At 31.5% G+C, this 6,702-nt stretch overlaps 1 long non-coding RNA gene across 10 annotated transcripts; it reads right to left on the reverse strand.

The window, feature by feature from the left end:
• Nucleotides 1-286: 286 nt before the first annotated feature.
• LOC145008372 (uncharacterized) lies at nt 287-3,768 on the reverse strand. 10 transcript variants are annotated; one of them, XR_013663374.1, is made up of 9 exons: nt 3,431-3,768; nt 3,158-3,258; nt 2,953-3,040; nt 2,738-2,852; nt 2,497-2,637; nt 2,337-2,421; nt 1,912-1,959; nt 1,727-1,811; nt 287-479 (listed from the first exon to the last, which is right to left on the reverse strand). It is a non-coding gene; the product is annotated as an uncharacterized LOC145008372 (long non-coding RNA). The 10 variants fall into 10 exon arrangements; XR_013663375.1 differs by having other exon boundaries at nt 1,912-2,050; XR_013663380.1 differs by having other exon boundaries at nt 1,727-1,959; nt 2,953-3,011.
• Nucleotides 3,769-6,702: the final 2,934 nt, after the last annotated feature.

The raw sequence follows: 6,702 nt of genomic DNA on the forward strand, positions 1-6,702 counted from the left end.
CATTTTTCTAGGCGTATTCACATCTTAATATAACAAACATTGTATTTTTCATTTTTTTCTGATGCTTTTTAACACATACCATTTCATTTTTGTAGCAAAATATACAAACTTTTCTTAAAAAAATAAACTATGCCTTGAAAAAATTAATTTTCTTTTTTCTAATTTGTAGATTTCTTTAAAAATATATCATGTATACGATATGTTTACAGTTTAAAATACCATACTCAAGTTTAATTAAAATATTAATTCACTAATACAAAATTTAATATTTTTATACATACCTTTGTTCATATTTTAAAACAAAAATTATATAAAATATACAAATTAATACAGTTAGTGTTTAGTTTAATACATAAAATTCACAACATAATATAATACAATCCAATAGACTAATTTGCATATTTTAAGAAGTCAAACACAAACTCTACCAAGAACTACCACACACCACCATCGCAATCATCGTTCCTTCCAAATGAGATCTGTATATAAAATCATTAATTGATAGGTTAAATATTATATTCACAATTTAATAAACCAATTAATTTACTTATTATGAGTTTAATGCAAAATAATTATAAAAACTATTGTATTCTTACGTATTTGTACAAGAGAAAAAAAGTAATATATTCATAAAAAAAACTAATACAAAAACGGTCACACATAAATAATTTGTATTTTAACACACAATTCATTACGTCACTGCTTAATACAGTTAATTCGTCGTGTAAACAAAAAATTCACAACTTAATGCAATTAATTCACATTTTTAAACACAAAAATCACATTTTAATATACAAAATTCACACTTTAATATAGTTAATTCACAGTTTAAACAAAAAATTTATAGGTTAATGCAATTAATTTACAGTTTAAAACATAAAAATCATAACTTAATATATAAAATTCACAACTTATTATAATAAATTCACAGTTTATTACTCAAAAAGTATAAATTCACAACCATTTATCAACTTAAAATTCTTAATACAGTCAATTAACAGTTTAATACACAAAATTCATAACTCAATAGAATAAATTCACGGTTTAATATATAAAATTCACACTTAATATAGTTAAGTTACAGTTTAAATAGGAAGATCACCGCTTAATGCTGTAAATTCACAGATTAAAACATAAAAACCATAGCTTTATACACAAATCATTTATATTTTAACATAAAATCCATATAAGATTCACAACTTAATATATGCGATTCACAAGCCAATAATGTCTATTTATAGCTTAATCCAGATCATTCACAGTTTAATCACAAAATTCATATAGTTGAAGTTTAAGAACGAGAAGATATCCACATCGTATATGTATCAAAATAATATATTCACGACTTAAAACTTTAAGACCTCCACAAACATTTTATATTTAAACTGTGAATTTTAAAAATTTATATTTCAAAACCATCATTCACGATTTAATACAACTTAACTACATATAAATCCTGTCGAGACAAAATTTAAGACTTTATAATATTTCATCTATATGTTCCATATAATTAATCTTACATAAAAAATTAATTTACTATACATTTATGGAATCCTTCGTTTAAACAAAGGTTGTATAAATAAATCAATAACTATTCCTAAAATTCATTTAATGGAATTCATCGTTTAAATTAAATGTATTATAAATAAATCAATAACTATTTCTGCAAGACTTATTAAATTAAAAGTAAATAGTGAACAAAAGTAAACAATAGAAAGAAATATACCATCAGTATTATACTTGTCCTTTAGAGCTCCAACTAGGGAAGAACCCACCCGCTTTGCGGGATTGAATTAGATTTCATTCTATTTCTTTTGAAAGAAAAATGTGATAGATTACAATTCTTTCAAACTCTTTAACAATAAAATCTATTATCACAATTTTAATCACAACCAAGGCAGTTTTCCTCACCTCAGTCGGTGGTCCTAATGATGAATCAATCATAGTATATTGTTCAACCTATAAAGAGTACAAAACACAAAAAATACTGTCATTTGATGTTGTCAAGATCCATGTCTACCATACCCCCAACAGAGCACCCAACCAACATCTTTCAAATAAAAAAAACAATAAATCATATCAGTGGAAATATTGTTAAAACTGTTTGTTGGAATATAAGGGTAAAACGGTCATTAAAGTTAACAAAGGGGAAAAAAGTTTTAACAAAGGTGATTTTAGGGGCAAAATGGTCATGTTACATGAACTTCACACCACAGCGGAATTTTTTTTTACCAGACTGCAACAAATACCAATGTTTTTTTACTTTTTACTTTCATTTATTCATGTATTGTAGCATCTTTGATTAAAAATTAAAAAAAAATTAAAATTAAAAATACCTGAAATCGCTTTAATGCAATGGTAAGCACATTTGGCGCTTCCAACAATGTCAATTCCTTTTTGGCTTTCTCATAGGATTTACACCTGTAAGTTAAAAAGTTAAGAAATAAATAAATAAATAGTTTTAAGGTAAGATTAGATGAGAGATTTTGAACAAACTTGCTGCATTTGTACTTTTTTTCACTATCTAGTACTTCAGTGCATGTAAGCTTCTTCAAGAGTTGCTATATCACCTTCAATTTCAACAGTGAGATCCATCATCTGCTCATGCCGCTATGATTTTCCACCACATGTCATGCACTTTATCGACAATTCAAAAGCCACAGTAGCTTTAGAAATTAGAAGCTTCTTGTGTTTTAGATAAAGATGATTTGAAGTAGTTAATAAAAGACATTGTTACCTTAGATCTTAGATAACCACCAAATGTAAGTCCGATTAGAGTTGTTTCTAAGGAGTTGGAAGATTTTTTTCCAGCTTCCTTAAGACTGGCGGATTGCAAAGTATCAATAGCATACCTGTAATAACATCACTTGATAACTAAGTCAACTCACTAAGAGACTATTACATCAATTTAAATGGCATAAATCATAAATGCAAAAGTATAAGTCACTTTACCTTAAAAATTCATGTGCATTTTCTTCTTTCCCATGGCCAAGATTGCTTCAGCGGAAGACCTTCAATCGATCATCGTTTTTCAGAATTTCTGATAATCGATTATCGTTTTTCAGAATTTCTAATAATCGATCTTTGCAAGTCGATGCTGATAGAAGCATGAAACGGAAAGAGAAGTACAGGCACCGATTCAAAGTAAATCACATACCTCAACGCTTGTGGCTGCCTTTGACCCCATCATTCTTTCTCACTCATCTAAGATTGCTAGGATTTACTTCAATCTCAATGTGAAACCTCTGTATATCCAACCTGAGAAAGCAGCAGACAATTCAGATTTTATTTGGGCCTATCAAGTAAGCGAAGAAACCAACCGCATCTTAATGATAATACGAAATCGGTGATGATATTGAACAGGTAAGCAACAGACAAACCCTAGAAATTTAGAAAAAAGAAATCGAGTCGACATATGCGAAGAATATACCCGAGATTAGGTAAACCGATCGGGAAATCGGAAGATCTAATTGCTTCGTTCTCTCGTTTGTGTCCTTCAGACGACAAATTAGAAGGGTGGAGAGGGTGGTCTGGAGTTGCTTCGGACGGAAGCCGGTGGAGGATCAAACCAAGGTGGGGAAGGTGAGTAGTAGACGTAGAGAGATACAGAAGAAGAGAGAGGTGTATGGACGGATGCTTATTGAGTCGGTGGACATTAAGTGGAGGTGGACACTAATCTCTTTTCCACTGGATTCTGTAACACGAGTATTTGTAGACACTTCATATATCAACAAAAAAAAATTAAAAAGCGGTTAACAATGATCCAAAAAAAAAAAATCCCACCAATGAGAAGCAAGTCCTGTTCACCTGCCACTTCAAAATTAGTATATATATATAATGACAACCCATATTCTCGATCCAAGCAATGGAGAAAACTATATCCCTTGCACACACATACAGATCCTTCAACTGTAGAGCATCTCCAAAACATCTCGAAGAACAATAAGTTCGACTCTCATTTCTTGCAAATCTTATGTTTAATTTTTAATGGTAATCTTTGAAAACCATATGAAATAATCTTCAGAAAGAGATCAAACACGAAAAGCTTGTCACTCATGACCAAACAACACATCTCACTACTAGAAAAATACCCTTTAATGACGTGCAACTCGTTGTTTTACGATACGCAAAAGTGTGTACCCTAAAAATAGTGTCAGCTCCCCCAAAATGTAAAGGATTTAGGTCGTGCATTTTTGCATGCCCTAAAATTAGTGTTGGAACAAAAAATAAATAAAAACGCGGAGGGCACTTATCATAGGTAGCGTGTCGTGAAATCATGTCGCTTTATATTTTTTTTTTAATGAAATGCGCATCTTCATCATTAGTAGCAGCGGGAAAAGGAATTCCCAAAAAATTAGAAAAGTTAAAAACCCCGCCATGGCGATTTAGGGTTGGTTCCATCTTCATCTCTCGTTTAACTGTATCTCCATTTTCCCTTCCATATACAATCTCTCTTCCCGACGATGAAGGTTTCTCGTGATTTCACAAATCATTCAACACGATCTCCACACAAATGCTTCTCAACGTCGGTGACCTCAGGCTCATACACGCCTCTTCTTCTCTTCATCATTGTTCTCTCATATCTCCTGCTTCAAATACATCCTCCCTATTCTAGGGCTTTTTGTTCAGGACCTCACAAAAGCAAATCAAACCAGAGCATGTGTGGACGATTCAACTTCGTTTGCTGGCTTCCCCACCATCATCGATATACTAGGGTTGGTCGTCCTTAGAGTCACAATCTCCATCTGACACGAACCTAGAAAAAATTGATATCCCAGCTTTCCCAACACTTTCTTCATCAAAATCGATCCCTCCATAAAAACTTTCACCACCGGCCATAACCTCCATCTCCACACCACTAAAAACGCATCTCATCATCAGTCTCTCTTCCAAGAATTTTCCATGGAATTTTCTAAATTTGAAATCACACTCCAGAGTTTTTTCTACAGGGAGAAAAGATAAGACTTCTCCAAGGTATGTTCTTCTTTTTGTCTTTGCCTTCTCTGTATTCTCTTTCTTTTTATTACACTTCTTCTTCCTTCTTGTTTGTTATTTTCAAAAACTAATTATACGTACTTCATGTGCAAATTAGAAGATCAACATTTGTAAAGCATATCTATAATGATGAAATGCCCACATCAGAAGAAAAATAAGTCACGGGAAGGAAGAAAATTGATTAGTAACAACTTTTTGATTTTTATGTTGTTGGTATGGATTTAAATCTCAGTATTAAGAATTAGGAACTTATTTGTCGATTTCTGATTTCTCTCTAAATATGATTTTTTTTCTTTTAAAATTTCTTAGTTAATAGTCAAATACATAGATCCCAAAGTGTTTATTAGTTTACTTCTAATTTCAAAATAGTATAATTTCAGTAATGTGAAGTTTTGGTTTCTCTAATTATTGACTTCTGGTCCTGTGGACTGTGAATATGTATTGGTTAAGTTATTGTTCTAAAATGTTGTTTTTGTAGTAGTGTCCAACATATTGTTTGTTATGTACTTATAGAAAAGTAATGTTTATGCTTTATAAAATTAAGTTTATTGTTGATTCTGATAACTTTATAAAACTGTAAATGTAGGCTTTGCCTTGGTCAATGGTCAGATCATGGAGAGAGAACTGGTGGCTTTTATGCTTGCAATCGTTATGAATCTCCATCAAGTAGACTACTTTTATGGAGGACGTTAGAAGACGTTTCTACCCCTGATATGCCAGTTGATGACAACAACGCAGAAAGTCATCAAGTCACAAAAGAAACATTACCACCACTCCCTGATGATTCTGATCACATAAGGGAGAATAAATCTTCACCAGGGGTAGTAGTGTCCTTTTTTAGAAACAGACCTAATGGTTTTATATATTCAAGTGGTGTTCATGAGGGTGAATACGCAGATCTACCAGATTCTCTTCTGAACTTGTCTAATGAAGATGATATTCTTTTCATGGATGTAGATGTGAAGGATCATATGATAGATACAATGGATGATCTTCCTAATCAAGAAGTTGATTTATGCAGTGTTGATGTAATTCATGTTGTTCAATATGATAAGTCATCAACATCAGTATCACAAATAGAATTTGTTCGGCTTAAAGAAGGGCAAATTATTTGCCATTGTACAATGAGATGCCATTACCTTTAGAAGTTGGTAGTATGAAAATGATTGATCCAGAATCAATGGATGATTCTAATGTATCGGATCAGAACAACTCTGATGATGATGCTGACATACCTTACTTCTCTAATGTTGAAGCTATGGTATAATTTTAATTTTTGATTTTAATTTTTTTCTAGCTCTAGTCTTTAATAGTTGATGATGTATTATTGTTTCAGATATTGGAAATGGACTTGACCCATGCTCAGGAGTCATGCCTTGCAAGTGAAGGTACAGTTTCTTATTTGATTATGATTCTTGAAAATCTTGGATTTTAGATAAATAATAATATAATGTTGGGGTTTTTTGTTATAATAATAAAACTAATCATACTTTACTCACTATTATGAATGTTGGGGTACTAACCAATCGGTATACAAGGGCATAATTGTTAAAGATCAGTTAGAAGATGATGAAAGATGTTCACGCCTTGAATAAATTGATCGGTCAGAGATTGAAAGTGTGATAAGTTCTTTGTAAGAGGTGGAAATCTAGGTCGACACTCAATTTTTTGGTTGATTATATACAAGTTATTCATTGATGCTGACTG

The sequence above is a fragment of the Lactuca saligna genome, chromosome 8 (genome assembly GCF_052625555.1).
Source record: "Lactuca saligna cultivar CGN05327 chromosome 8, ASM5262555v1, whole genome shotgun sequence".
Lineage (NCBI taxonomy): Eukaryota > Viridiplantae > Streptophyta > Magnoliopsida > Asterales > Asteraceae > Lactuca > Lactuca saligna.